Source organism: Mesoplodon bidens (genome assembly GCF_964165515.1).
Source record: "Mesoplodon bidens genome assembly, chromosome: 14".
In the NCBI taxonomy this organism is placed as follows: domain Eukaryota; kingdom Metazoa; phylum Chordata; class Mammalia; order Artiodactyla; family Ziphiidae; genus Mesoplodon; species Mesoplodon bidens.
The window spans coordinates 17,064,108-17,079,965 of NC_138170.1; the positions used below are offsets into that span (position 1 = coordinate 17,064,108).

The 15,858-nt window shown below is 46.8% G+C and overlaps 1 protein-coding gene across 2 annotated transcripts in view; it reads left to right on the forward strand.

The window, feature by feature from the left end:
* Positions 1-1,703: 1,703 nt before the first annotated feature.
* The window catches only part of MRPL30 (mitochondrial ribosomal protein L30), a 59,930-nt gene continuing 45,775 nt past the window's right edge, over positions 1,704-15,858 (forward strand). The window contains exon 1 of one of the 2 annotated variants that reach the window (XM_081254387.1): positions 1,704-1,916. The gene's annotated coding sequence lies outside the window, so the exon portion shown is untranslated. Of the gene's footprint in view, positions 1,917-12,433; positions 12,569-15,858 lie in introns of those variants that run through there. The other variant, XM_081254386.1, reaches the window with a different exon arrangement.

Here is a 15,858-nt window from a genome sequence, read left to right on the forward strand (position 1 = left end):
ACGTAGAAATAAAAGCTGAGGAGGCGCTGAGGCATCTCCTGGATCTCTATGAGCCTCCATCATTTCTGAAGGGTAGGGTTGACAGATAAAATATAGGCTGTTTAGTTAAATCTGAATGTCAGAGAAACAACAAGTACATTTTTAAGATAAGTATGCCCCAAAGAGTTCATAGGATCTACTTATACTAAAAATAATGACTTATTATTCATGTGAAGTTCAAGTTGAACTGGGTATCCTGTACTTATATTTACTAAATCTGACAGCCCTACTGATGATCCACAATGGAGGCAGTTGAGGAGCGGTACATGCTGGCTCTCGGACAGTCAGAAATGGCTTCAGCAGATCCAGGTACAGTATGAAATTCTTTTTGGATGTAGCTCAGAAGCCATGGCCAGCCCTTGACTGCAAGTACTGCCTCGGGTTTCCCTGAGGTGGGGTAAACCTTCCTCTTAATGGCCTTTTGGTAAGTCTGGAAGACCATATCCAAGGGGAGCCCCAAAGTCAGTTTCATCCTCACAACCATGTTTCCAATTCCTGGAATTGGCTGCATGTGACTCACAAGAGCTGAGGAGGTTTGTGGAAATTGGGAGTGTCATAGCTTGAACCCTTTGTAGGTAAAGTTTTGCTGTTGTGAGAGTTTTAACAGGAGCAATGTGAAAGACTCCAGGTCCCCAGGTAGATAGAAACAATCCTGTTCTACTTCTGTGTATGTGACAAGTCTCTAATAGTTCAGAGAGCAAGGATCTGGTCTTAGAAAGACTGATCCAAGGTTGGATGTTTCTGGGGACAAGGCAAGGTCCTGAGTTTCAAGTTCACCTTTTATGGTTGAGGAGACAATAAGGTGGTCAGAAGGGAAATCATGGAGGAGACCTTGGCTTCCTCCATCGTGCAGGCTTGTATATGTGGTTCTATGTAGATTGTGTTTCAAAGGTGGAGCTTGTTTACAACTATGAACATTCTCCGATGTGCTTTTTGGACCTTCATTCCCAGAGCGAGAGCAGTGCCGAGGCTCTAGAAATGCCATGGATATTCTGAGCTGTCAGTGGCATTTCCCAGGTACTGTTGCCTTGGTGTCGCTCCTTGAAATGTCCAAAGGGATTATCATCTGTCTTGTGGCGGGTCCTAGCATTGTGAAAGGGAGCTGCTGCACCTGGCTCAGAGGATTTCGGATGTGGTGGGAGGAGTAGTAGTGCTACGACTATAAATTGTATCACAGCATATCTATTCCATCTTGAGAGTGGGGTTGGGGGGTTCTGAAGGGGGGCTTTTATTGTACTTTTATACATTGTACCCTTGAAACTAATTCAATTTTTTAAAATTAATTAAGTTATTTTGGGCTGCATTGGGTCTTTGTTGCTGCTAGCAGGCGTTCTCTAGTTGCAGTGAGTGGGGGCTACTCTTGGCTGTGGTGCACGGGCTTCTCATTGCAGTGGCTTCTCTTGTTGCGGAGCATGGGCTCTAGGCACGCAGGCTTCCGTAGTTGTGGCACGTGGGCTCGGTAGATGTGGCACACGGGCTCTAGAGCGCAGGCTCAGTAGTTGTGGCGCGCGGGCTGAGTTACTCCGTGGCACGTGGGATCTTCCCAGACCAGGGCTCGAACCCATGTCCCCTGCATTCGCAGGCATATTCTTAACCACTGCTCCACCAGGGAAGCCCAATAATTCAGTTTTTTATAAAGAGAAGATTCCTAATAGTATTCCAAAATTTTAAAAATATGTAGTTGGATAACACTATGAAAAATTAACTGATATATTCTTTTATTATTTCTCTTTGCTCCCTGGATTTTTTTCCCCATCCAGTCAGCTAGGCACTCTGAGTTCACTGCATTAGGAAGGTAAAGACTCAGCAGAAATGAGGGAGAAAAAAAGAAAATTCTCAGCTTTGGAATGTTCACAACGGAGGCCACAGTAGAACAGGTGAGAATTCTGTGAACAAAAACTAAATGTCGTCTCAAATGCAAAAAAGTATTCTCTGCACTGGGAGGCAGGAGAGGGAGGGAGGGAAGGGCTGAAGGAGAGAGATCAGTGTGGCCAGGGACATGGAGACTGTGCTTGAGGACGATAGGCCCAGGAAGAGAATCAGAATCTGGAGAAGATTCAGCCTGCACGTGATCATTGCCTCCAGCCAGCACCCTCATCTCAGACGTTGGGAAATTCAGAGAGAGAGTGGGAGTACGTCAGGAGGGCCACGCGCATAGTCTGTGTGGCAGGGGTTGTGGCCATTCCCTATTTGTGAGGAGTCCCCAGCAATTTGCAGGCCTCTTCTGGAAAATGCTGGCTGACGTCTCAAGCGCTTATGTGAAAGCTTGTTCACAAACCTTGAAAGATACAGATGTAGATGACTGATAGACAGATTCATAGATAGAAAAATGTAATTAACTAAAACATCCATGAAAGGTTTAGAAAATGCCCTTTATTGCATAGGACGCTTCTATTTCATATGATGTTAGACTGACTGCCGGTCCCTTCATCCTCCTTCAGACCACGGCATTCTGTCTGCTACTCTCCCGAGGGTCCTTTCTTCTCCCTGGAAGGGATAAAACAAATGAGGTAGAACAGGAAGAGACAAGAAGCACTCCAAGCTCTGCTGGTCAGGGTTACCCTCCAGCGTTGCCTTAATGCTCAGAGCCACACACACCACAGTGAGCTTGGCTCCAGATCAACTACCAGGCAACGAAGGTTCTGGAACATTTCCATATCTCGGGGGACCTCATTTCCACGTGAATCTCTTTCATATTCCCCTTTGTCACAGAAGGCTAGGTCCAGTGGTCCGGGTGAGATCTCGGCTCAGGCCCAAGGCTCTCAGACCTCAAAGTTCTGGTCCTGCCAGGGCCCCTGTCCTCTCTGGAGACCACTCCTGGCTCTCTCTGCCGAGAAGGTGCTGCTGGCAGTACGTCCTCTAAGAGTTGAGGTCCGTCGTGCAGACCCTGAGAAAACTCCTAGGAAAAGGCTCCACCTTCTTGTTTACGTCAACAGAGCTCAATGCCTTTGTTAGTGCTGGGTGTGTCCCATTTGATGCAACTGCAGAGCCATTAGGTCAGCCAGCACATGTGTGCGGCCCCTTCCCTTAGACTCCTCTGGGCCCTCGTGACATAGGCTCAGAAGACTGCCAGCCTCAAGCCTTACCTCTTCCAAGGCCACACCGTCTTCAGGATCTTCTGTCCCATGAATCTCAGTTGCTGTGTGGAACTCAAAAGAGAGAAAAGAGCCTGCCTGCGGGGTCTCTTCGGGCTGGGGCCTTCTACCTTCTCTTCCTCGTCCTCCTCGTCCTCCTCGTCCTCCTCGTCCTCCTCGTCCTCCTCGTCCTCCTCATCCTCAGAGGTGGTCTCGGGTTCCACACTGCCCTCCTCCTCAGGGGTGCTCTCGAATTTCACATTGCCCATCCTCTGGGCCATGTTGAGATGAAAGACACGGCAGCTGAAGCCCTCCGGGACGCCGAACTTCACGTGCTACTGGAGGATCTCCAAGGCGGGGAAGACCCGGCAGCAGGCCATGCACCTGAAGCCGGTCTCCATAGTCACCATCCAGTCCGCTGTCTTGGCCCTGGGTGTCTCCTGGACTGCAGGTGGCCCTGATGGGCAGCCTGGCTCTGCCCTTTCCTCATACTCTTTCTCCTCCCCAGTGGGCTCACTGTCAGACAGGAGGCTTTCGGTGGACACATCAGAAGAGGGCTCAGTGGCTACTGTGCACGCATCCTCAGGAAGGGTCACTTCTTCTATCCTCAGCTGCTTTTCAGGCAACTCCAAGGGTTTCTTTGTCTTCCAGGAGACAGCGACACCCTTGTTCACTTGTACCTGCATGTAGTATATTTTCATGCCCCTTTCCTCTTTGTCTGGGTGCAGATAGTTCTTACAGGGTGAAGAGGGTGAGGAGGAGACACAGTGTGATGGGGGAGCGGTCTCCCCTTTTTCCTGAACCTGGGCTAGGGGTGCTGTAGGCTGGGCAGTGTCTCGATGTGATCTCCGGATTCCTGAAAATGGAAATTAAATACATAATAACAGGGCCTCCCTGGTGGCGCAGTGGTTGAGAGTCCGCCTGCCGATGCAGGGGACACGGGTTCGTGCCCCGGTCTGGGAGGATCCCATATGCCGCGGAGCGGCTGGGCCCGTGAGCCATGGCCGCTGGGCCTGCGCGTCCGGAGCCTGTGCTCCGCAACGGGAGAGGCCGCGACAGTGAGAGGCCCGCGTACCGCAAAAAGAAAAAAAAAACAAACATAATAACATGCATGGGCCATGCCGGAAGCTGAGGGAACAGGTGTGGTAGACGAGAGAGGGATATTTGCATGACGTAGCTATGTCGTGAGCTTGGTGTCTGTTGGCCGTAGGACGGAGTGGTGTATCTGGTGTCATCTGTGGGCTTTTCATGTGCGTGGGGGGGATACTGGAGCGGTGTCTGTATACAGGGGTGTGGAGTATGGTGGTGAGGGCTGTGGTATGTGAGGAATGCGGCTGGATGCGTGTACGACGAGGAGTGTGAGTTTGGGAATATCGGTGGTGCATTCCTTGTGGAATGGGGCTGTGGTGCAGGAGGAGAGTACTGTGGAGCACGTGCTTGGGGTTGATGTGCACTGAGAAGGGCTGTGCCTGGAGGGCGCGTGTATGTGTGAGCTGTGTGGACCTGAGCTGGATGGTCCTGCTCTCAGGCTGGAGGTGTATGATGCAGAACTCTGTCCTTCTCTGGAAGCAAAGGCAAAGACAAAGCCTACATTTTCCTCTGAAGATGCTTAATCTGGTCCCTCTTCCCTCCACCTCAAGCCCAGACCTTTCCGGCCCCTGCTCCTTGACTTCCCCACCATGGTAGTACCAGGATTCACACACACCCCCAGACTCAGCTGGGATCCACGCCCTCAGAACAGCTCAGCCATCCTGCCCAGGCTCCCCCACAGAGCCCTCATCACCTCTGATGACCCTGGGTTTCCTCTCAGCCTCCCTGGGATCTGTGTGCCTCCTGCCTCACAACCAAGCACCCTCTCACCTGAGGAGTCCCGCTCCCTTACCAGCGTAGATGAGCTTGCATGGAGAAGAAGCACAGGAGAAGAATGTAGAGGCAGAGGAGACCTCCCCTGGCCCTGGGCTGCAGCCTTGGGCCACCACAGTGGATCCAAGGTGAGGGGGATCCTCTTGTGACTTCGAGATTCCTGAGGGAGGAATGAAAGGCTTAGGGTGGGTTCATCAGTCCTCTGTCCAGAAGTATTTACCGAGTGTCTGGCACGTGTCAGGTGCAGTGAATACACACAGTTGAGACTGTGGTTCCCAGTGGATACTCCAGTATGTAATTCAAATCAGTACTTACTCTGTCACTGTCTTGTCGGTAATGTAGGCCTCGGTGGTGACTGTGAGTATGTGGGAAGAGTGAGTGATGTGTATCAGTTAAGTCTGTGGTAAGTGTGGGGTTGGCATGGGGAGCTCGGTGCAGATGTGTCTTATCTGTGTCTGTGGCCTTTGTGTGCATGGTTTCTGTTCACAAGTCAGGAATTCTGGGACATGTAACTTTTCCTCATTACATGGTGTGGCTTGTATTTATGGTGTGTGTTCATTCACCAAGATTCAGTAAGCAGCTACTCCTATGTATCTGGCACTCTTCCATTGTTCTAGTCTCTGGTAATGCTGCACATTCTAGTAGGGGAAGACACAGACTAAACAAAAATGCAATAAATATATAATACCTGAGCTGGTGGTAAGTATATAAGGGTTGCCAGACTAAGCGAAGAAAAATACAGGGCACCCAGTTAAATTTCAGTTTCAGATAAACCCAGAATAATTTTTTAGTGTAAGTATTCCCATGCAGTATTTGGTCTTACTTAGTTTTAGTGTAAATATGGCCCATACAATATTTGGGACATACTGATACTGAAAAATTACTTGTTGTTTATCTGGAATTCAAATTGAACTGGATAGCCCATATTTTCTCTGGCAACCCTGACTTGGGTTAGTGAGACTGTGGTTTACTGTGGTTTGTACAAAGCGGGTCTGGCATTACTCAAGAATGTGTTACAAGTGTGGTGTGTATGACACGTGACTGGTTCTTACAGAGGTATTTAGCGATGGCTGAAGTTAGTTGTGTTTGTGCGAGAGTTGAGGAGATACATATATATATATATATATATATATATATATATATAGTGTGTGTGTGTGTGTGTCCTATATATATAGTGTGTGTGTCTATATACATATCTCATCTCCAGCGTTTCGTGCTGGAGGAGAGGATTGTGATACAGGTGGGTTGTATGAGAACGTAGTACAGGAGGGATCCGTGTATATGCCTCCATGTGCTGTGTGTGGTTTACTAAGGAAGCTATATGTGGGGTGTGTGATATTTTTGCTGTATCAGAGTGTACATGGGTGTATGAGTTACTGTCTCATAAAACACCCCTAACAAGAATTCTGTATACACTCTTACGTACACCGAGTGTTAGCCAGGTCCAGGCAGGGTGACAAGAACTTTACCACGCAGACTTTATATCTGGTAAGCACTCTACCCCCATTCATCCCGCACTTCTCTGCACTACCACACACACACACACACACACACACACACACACACACACACACTCACACACACTCACACACACACACACACACACACAGGGACATAGAGCAAAATATTCTGAATGGTCAGGGGCAGTCATTGCCTTCCCCAGCCTGTCCCAGCCACTGCCAGGAAATCTGCCTGCTGTCTAGAGCTCCATTCCCAGGGCCCAGCCTACAGTCTCCAGGGCCCTGGGCCTGGTAGGAGCTACTGGGCTCTAATCTGGGGCAGAGGCCTCTAGCTGGAGCTCTGGGGTGACCACCCCTCTCCCAGGGCAAGCTACTCGCCTACATTTAATGCACGCAGGCACCCCGTGGCCCGTGGCTCTCAGAGCTCCCCTCAGGACCCTGAGGCCATTTCTCACCCCCGCCCACGCGGTCTCAGTCTCTGGAAAACCCTTCCCTTCCCTTGATCTCCTTTGGGAAATTCTTCCTGTTGAAGGAATAAGACCTCCTTTCTTTCAATATGACACCATCCCTAGACAAACAATCTTCTTTCAAAGTGCATTCCACTTGTCAAGATATTTCTCAACAGGGCCTTCAACTCATGGGGCTTCTCTTTCCACTTTGGTAAAAGAGGCCAAGCAACTCATGGGTCTCTCTCAGCATCCTTGCATCCTTCACATCCCCCACCTCATGACCCCAGGGAACGATCCAAGAGAATAAGAGAGAAATCGGGGACTGAGAAAAGCTGCACCTCTAGGTCTGTGCAAGCAGGATGCAGCCTGCTATGAGTCCGACAAAGCTCCAGGCCCGGCTGCCCCAGGGGAGAGTCCTCAGACCAGCGGAGCTGACCTCCCATCTCCCAGGGGGCATCTGGCCGTTCTCACACCACAGGGACCCTCCGGATGGATACGGCAGCGTCAGTGAGACAAGGTCTCTCGCTCCCTGCTTCACAGGTGACACGTTCTCAGTCCCCCCCATCCTAGACAAGGTTTAGTTTGGCAGAAACCCATGTGCCCCAGCATGTTGCCCCCCACATACCTCCTCCGTTCTCGGCAGTTTCCTGGGACTCTTCATTTTCCAGATGTTTCCTCTTTTGTCGCCGTTTCATGGTACCAACTAGAAGTCTCCCTTAGAAGATGCCTCAAGAGATGTCCAACTCCTCCTCTTCCCTACAGGTTGGCCCTTGTTGGCTCTTGGGCAATCCGTTGAAATGATTCAATACAAACAAAAATAGTCAAGTCTCCTAAATGGCTGAAAAACTTGTACCACTTAGTGAACCAGCAGTACTGCCTAGTGCTCACCAGGGCTGTTATGTTTGCAAGGTTGCCAGGCGCATAGCGGAATTCTGTGACCTCAGTGATGACATCAGAGCATTCGGTGGACCTAGGTTGAGCACAGTGTCTGCAATAGCACAGGCCCCATTTTCAAGAATATTTCCTTTTTCCCAGCCGAACCTTTCCCGTGAAAGGGAAAGGTTCATACCATATCTATTATTAATTGTATCATACCATGTCTATTATAAAATTCACATTTTAATTGGAGATCTTTTAATGTCTTTTCTAGAGGGATTTAATATGAATATTTTAAATGGTCTCCAGTTTCCCTGTGGATTACTGACATTTTAAACTCTGCACTTCAATTTTCCCTCAATACGTGTAATTTTGTCACGGCTATTTCTGTACTTAAAGATGAGGAACTATATAATTGATATCTTCATTTTTTTCCCCATCTCTTTCCAAGGTACTGCATTTGATTGTGTCTTATGAATGAGTGAAAAATGCTACTCCTTGAGTGGACATTGGGCCCTTTACCAAGTAACTCAACCTATCTGGGCTTCAGCTTCTGTATGTGCGATCAAGAGGCTTGGACTAGCTGACTTTTCAAATGCTGTGTTTCTTTGATTCACTCTCACTTACTGATCTGCTACTTAAGAAGAGGGTCTGTTCTCATAAAGTAACAACAGTCTTTTCCTAACCTTGGGTTGGGTGGAGTTTAACTGTTCGTACTCAGTTTGTTAGTTATATTGCCTTCTACGTATGCTTAGCTCTAAATAATTTATATGGCTCTTGTGACAATTTTTAGATCTTCTTTTTTTCTTATTTTCTTTTACAGTTTCTAATTTGTTATCGCCAGTGTAGAGGAGCCTGATTGATTTTTAAAATTTATTGATCTTGTATGTGTGTGCCTTGTTCAACCGTCTTATTGGTTACTGCTAGTTTATCTGTGGGTTCTTTTGGGTCTCCTAGATAAATGAGCATATTAAATGTAAATAATGTGTTCTTTGGATAAAGTTTATTTTATTTTATTTTTTTTATTAGTTTCTGCTTTATAACAAAGTGAATCAGTTATACATATACATCTGTTCCCATAGCCCTTATCTCATGCATCTCCCTCCCTCCCACCCTCCCCATCCCATCCCTCCAGGCGGTCATAAAGAAAGGATTTCTAGTAAAAAAAAAAAAAAAAAAAAAAAAAAAAAGCTAGATGCATGGAGGTTCCCTGTGGGAAAGAGCTTGGGAGCATGGGTTTTGGGCATACCTGTTTCTAAGGCAGACAGTTCTATATATGGAATGAAAAAATACAAATTTTGAAGTTGTATACAGAAATGGTATCTAAAGCTATGGGAATGAAAGAGGTTGCTTATGGTGAATGTATAGTGTGAGACAAAGCAACTACAACACTTTGGAGCTGGGCAGCGCAGGGGGAGCTGGCTAAGGGGAATTAAGAGTTGGCAGAGTTGGTGGAAAACCAAGACAGGATAATGTCAAGATTGCCCACAAAAGTCTTTAAGGTGGAGGCAGTCAGCTGAAAGTGTAGATGAGGACTTGAAAGGTTCACTGGATCTAGCACCATGAATGGCACTAGTGACCTTAGCAAAACCACTTTTTTCTTTAATAGGGTCTTGGCTCAAATATTTACAGACTGGTTTTTCACCTCCATGAATGTCCAACAGGACATTTGATAGTGTGTTGGACGCTGAATTTGGGATGTCCTTCATTGTATGTGATGCCCCATGCATTGCAGGATGTCAAATGTCATAGCACAATCCAGTCATTGAGATGATAACAAACGCAAACATTAATTACTCTGATTGAGAACTATTGCTGCTAAGACATCAGAGAATTGGAATCCCAAAATCCAAGGCAAGCCATAGTTTTAGCAGCACACCTGGGAATGGAAATCCACAGTCTTCCTGGAAGGGGTGGAATGGAACAAGTTTAATCAGGACAACAGCCTCACTTAGGTGTTTATTTGTTTTATGGAAGAATTCTACAAGCAGAATCCTAAAGTGAACATTTTTCAGAGTTCTGCCGTTGTTTCTGATGAGAAACTTTCCATATAAAAATAATATAGTTCCGGAGAAATAAGGATGTTAGGAGACCTTAGATTCAACATACCTATAAAATAAGACCTATAATACATGCATTGGTATTGCATCTAATGGTGTTGTCATTGATGCCAGTAACAATAGTTATCATTTACTGAGCTGTTGTGTAAGTGGCTTAGTTGAGATTCCCTAGAAGCTGCTTGAGACAAGGACCCAGATGCACATGATTTTTGAGAGTGTGCTCTTTAAGGTAAGCCTGTAAGGGAGTCAGGGAAGCAGAAGGAATCATCGAAGAATGAGCGCTCAGATAAATTCATGGCCTGACTCACAGGGTGCTCTGGAGGGATTATACTGCAGAGTTGTCCCACTGTCCCACTTTGAGGCAAGAGGTGGGACTATCGTAGCCCTAGGCCAGTCAGGCATTGGTTGCCGCCTCCAAGCCAAAGTCGTTAGGCTGGTGGGCAGGGAGGCAGGGTGAATCACTCTGGTGTGCCTGTGCCTGCTAGCTCCTTCATTCACACCAGCTGGAGAATGGATGATGAATTAAGGGTAAAGGGGACCTGGGTGGGGTGCTCACAGTCTTTATTACAATGCCAGACACCTAACATATATTATTTCCCTTTTATTTTGAAACAATCTCAAATTTACAGCAAAGTTGCAAGCATAGTACAAATGGCTTTCCCTCTCCTCCCAACCATTTGAGAGTAAGTAGCTGACCTAATTCTCCATCATCCTTGAGTACTTTTTTAATGATTTACAGAATTTTATTATTTAAAAAAATTTTTTTAATTGAGATATAATTGACATATGACATTATATTAGTTCCAGGTGTGCAACATAATGATTTCATATATATTGCAAAGTGATCACTGTAAGAAGTTAACATCTATCAACACATAGTTATTTTTTTTCCTTGTGATGAGAACTTTTAAGATATATTCACTTAGCAACTTTCAAGTATACAGTACAGTATTTTTATAGTCACCATGCTGTACATTTACATCCCCAGGACTTACTTATCTTATAACTGAAAGTTTGTACATTTTAATCATCTTCACCCATTTTGCTCACCCTGCAAAAAGCACTTTTGGTGGAATAACAGGACAGAATCCATGTTGGAGTAGGTTGGAAAACAAATGGGAAGTGAGGAAGTGGATACTGGATGTGTAGCAACTCCACAAAGAAGCTCAACTCTGAAGGGGAGTAGACAGCATGAGAGATGGAAGATGAGATGGAGGTCGTCTTTGAGTGTCAGCAGAAGGATCGAGTGGAGAAGCTGAAGAAGTAGGAGAGGGGTTAAGGATGACCACAGGATGGAAGTCTAGGAGCAGGGAGGACGGATCTATTCTTGAAATACACTTCGGTAGGAAATTAGGGGGGAAAAAATTGTACCACCTCAGATTCCAGAGAAATGGAATTTAGAAAGATGTAATATAAGCAAAGGGCAACAGAATTGCGTGGCTCTTTTTAATGATAGCTTGGAAAACTCCTACTGGGACTAACTCTGCACGGAATCCATTCCCACCTGCATAATCCAAGAAAGACTAATTACTCAGAGTGACTTCAATCAAGAGGGTAATAGTAAGTAAATAAGGAGCCACTGTGTCTTTATTGTAGCTTTATATGGAGCCCTGGTCATCGTATCGGCATCACCAAATTGTGAACACTGGAGCTTCTTACTCCAAGATGCAAGTCTTGATGGTTTCTATTCTAAGCCAAAAGAGAGATTGATTTCTGTGGAAGACTGAAACAGATGACCACAAATTCTTTGGGCTCCTTTCATCAAGAGGTGGGGTCCATTTCTCCACCCCTTGACTCTGGGCTGCCTTTGCTGGTGCTTTGGACAACAGAATGTGGCCAAAGTGCTCCTTCCAAGGTTAGCCCTGAACGGAGGTGCCCCATCAGCCAGCCAGCACCAGCCGCCAAGGGCGTGAATAAGGCCGTCCTGGACCACCCCGCTCAGCCAGCCTGTGCTGAATGAAGGAAGCCACGTGAGCAAGCCTTGACCATATAAATGTTAGAATAAATCGTTGTGTTAAGCCACTGGCGTTTGAGGCAGTTTGTTACGCAGCTGTAGTTACCTGGAACTTTGCCTGTCGGGGGAATTTCCCATCTGGCTAAGCCACAAGAATTTTCTTGCCAGCTGCACCGAGGGACACCCCAAGTGGTAACGTTCATTGCCCTCAGTGTGTTTGTTCTCCGACCCACTTCTTCCTACCTGTTACCATCTCTGTATTGGGAATACCAGCGTTTATTCCTTTAAATGCCATTTATCTTTTAAAACCGATTTTAGTTTCGTCCCCTTCCAAGTGGAGTTGCCTGCCCTTTGGACTATGAGACGTGCAAAGCCCCGCGCAATGCCTGGATGTTCAGTAAAGAACATCCGACCCGACTGCTCTAGGTACCAAGGGGGCGCCTCTCCAGACTGACTCAACCCCGCTCCTACCTGTTCCCCGCTAACGCTCTGGGCTGCCACGCAGGGAACCTCCATCTGCCCTGGGGCTCTAGGACTTTCGATATTATTGATACTATTATTCGAACGTGGGCGGCGTCCCTGCCTCTCCTCTGGTTCGGCGCCAGCTCGGCCGGTCGGAAGGACCCTCCGGCACCCCCCGGCCCCGCCCCCACACAGCGCTTCCGGTGCCCCGCCCCCCGCGGGCCGGGGTGACGGGCGGGTCGGCTGCGTGCGCAGCAGGACGGGACTGTGGGTCGCACGCGTCCTTCCCCCACGGGCCCGCGCGCTGCTTGGCCGCGACCGGAAGCCTCAGGTGCGTGAAACCGGAGGCGGGGCAAGGCGGGGCGGGGCAGGCAGCGTGGGCCCCGAGGACAGGCAGCGGGCGGGGACCTGAGACCCTGGGGCGGTGCGCACGGCTGGCGCTGCACGCCCTGAAGTGTCCGGTCAGAGCTTGGGAAGACCTAGCTCCACGGTTAGGAACGGATTATCCGGAACACTGGAGGGTCAAAGAATTAGACATGTTGGGTGCCAGCCCTGTGCGCGCCCACCGAGAACCAAAAAGGCGAAATCAAACAGGCACACGGCTGTCCTGAGACTGGATAAGTTATGTACTAAGAGGTGGCAAGATGGCAAGATAAAACTTGGGGAGGATGTTTTGAAGGAGCTGGGCCTGCCTAGGAGGGTAGGTGGGGTCCTGTTATTTTTTGCTTTCTGTTCGATGATGGAGAAGCAGGTTTGGTAAATGCAAAGTGGTGGTAGAAGTGTCCCCCCCACCCCGGAACATGGAAATATGATTGTCCTCTGATTAAAAAACGATAAAAATTAATAATTAAAAGGTAAGAGTAGAGATGGGCCAAGTTAAAGAGACAAAATTTTATCAGGCCTTCAGGACTTGACAGTATCCTGACAACTAAAAAAGACTGTACATCATGCAGCTGGAGGTCTGACCTGTTTTTGAAGCATGGAGTAACAGAGAGGTGCGCCTGACCGGATGAATCCAGGCCTCCTCTGGGAGAGACAGGGTGTCCTGGCGTTAACAGTGGGATCTCTCCGGAGCCCAGGAGCTGAGAGGCGCTTTCCTCAAGGCTCATTCCACCAGACAGTGAAGTCGTATAACTCCATCCTTTTGTCCGGATTCAGTATTCACCAAGCAAACTTATGATGAGAGGGTAGTTGGACAGGCCGATCTGAATATCCGGTTGATAGCCTATAGTTCTCTTTGTAAATTAATAAATTGGCATTCAGGTTTTCTCAGACATCCCTGTGTTCCCACTTTCTCTCACTCTGTGTGTGATTCTTTCTTGTCCTACGAGGCTCAGTGGAAATGTTACATCCTCACAGGGTCCTATTTGTTTATGTGTTCAGGTGCCTAGAACAGTTTCTGGCACATAGTAGGCGCTCAGCCTAACTCCCTCGACTTTCAGTCTGCTTCTCTCTTTTTTTTTTAATTGGAGTATAGTTGCTTTACAATGTTGTGTTAGTCTATGCTGTACAGAAAAGTGAATCCGCTATACGTATCCATATATCCCCTCTTTTTTGGATTTCCTTCCTATTTAGGTCACCAAAGAGCACTGAGTAGAGTTCCCTGTGCTATACAGTCGGTTCTCATTAGTTATCTGTTTTATACATAGTAGTGTATATATCTCAGTCCCAATCTATCCCACCCCCCCTTTCCCCCTTGGTGTCCATAGGTTTGTTCTCTACATCTCTGTTGATATTTCTGCTTTGCAAATAAGGTCATCTGTACCATTTTTCTAGATTCCACATATATACGTTAATATACGATATTTGTTTTTCTCTTTCTGACTTACTCTCAGTCTGCTTTTTTGGTCACTTTTTTGATGAAGCCTAGCCTGACAACCCTATATGAAATTGCAGCCTGGGGACTTCGCTGGCGGTTCAGTGGTTAAGGCTTGGTGCTTCCACTGCAGGGGGCATGGGTTCAATCCTTTGTAGGGGAACAAAGATCCCACATGCCTCGGGGCCAAAATGAATGAATGAATAAATAAATAAATAATAAATTAAATTAAATTAAATAGCAGCCCAGTTCCTCTCACATACACGTTTCCTACGTTCCCTTTCCTTTTTCATATGGTCCTCATCACCTTCCTGGATTTGGTTTACTGATGAATCCCAAGTGCCAAGAACAATGTCTGTTGCATAGTAGATGCAAGCTCTCTTGAATTAATATCTTTGCTGTGTTTCACTCACACCGTATCCACAATGCCTGGATGAATACAGATATTTTGAGCACTATTAATACATTAATTGGATCAATTCTGGAGCCCTTAGTTACCATCTTTTCAGCTCTGTGCCATTGGCTGCTGGTAGCCAAAGACTCTTAAGTTCAGTGCAGTCAAAATGGACCAGTTATCTTCACCCCATATCTCCTCTTCCTATGAAATCTGTCCTAGGAAATGTCACCTCTTTCCACCCATTTCCCAGGCCAGAAGTCAGGGTATGCATAAAATTAATAAAAGAGGTAACATCCTGTGTACTTTCTATGTGCCAGGCACTCTTATAAGCACTTTACATGTATTAGTTCATTTAATCCTGATATGAGTCCTGTCATTACCCACATATTACAGATAAGGGATCTGCGGCACAGAAAAGTCAACTAATCTGCCTTAGCTGGGAAGAGACAGAGTTGGGATTTGAATGCTGGCTCGTAATCATACCATAAAGGACCCTTGACTTCTTTCTCTCACCCTCACTGAACCAATTACCAAATAGCAAGATTCTCCCTGCTTAAATCTCTAGGCAATGTCTCTGAAGTATACATCTGTAAAACTCTTCAGCACCTCCTCATCACCCTCAGGGTGAAGTTCAAGTATTTAACATGGATCTTTTTGGCTGGAGGCTTGTGGGATCTTATTCCCGGACCAGGGATCAAACCCATGCCCGCTGCAGTGAAGGCACAGAGTCCTAACCACTGGACCACCAGGGAAGTCCCTAACGTGTATTTTAAGTCTCTTCATAATCTGATCTCTACTTCTGCCTCCTTATCTCTTGCAGCTCCCCATTCCTGCACTCTTAAATACCAGCCAATTGAATTAAATTCTTCGAATTCTTTGAATGGGTCTTCTTTTCCTCCAAGCTATTGTACTTTGTTGGAATACTTTTCCTTACCCCTTCTATGTCTCAACTTCAATGTCACTTCCAATCATGAGAAGGTTAAATGGCCTTCTAATGTACTTACCCTGTCATAGCACTTATGACACCGTATTTTAATTATCACCTTCCTTGGTTTTTAGTGTCTCCCACTAGATAGTGAGTTCCTTGAAGGCAAGGACCAGTCTGTGACCTTAATGTTCTCATGTCCATCCCTTCTCAGTGTCTGCTACCCTCGTTCAGGCCCTCATTATCTCTAACTGGGACAACTGCATGGGTCGGTTAAACCGTCTCCCTGCCCCTAGTCTATCTGTTTTTAATCCATGCTCAACACTGCCAGCAGAAGCAGTTTTGTATAATGGCTGACTTAACACTTTCCCACTTAAAACACCTCACTAGATCCAGCTGCTTTTAGAAAAAGGCCAAATGCTTTAGAATTACATGAATTTGTCTCCTCCCCTTCTTTATTCTACCTTGTGCCTAGTAGGCACT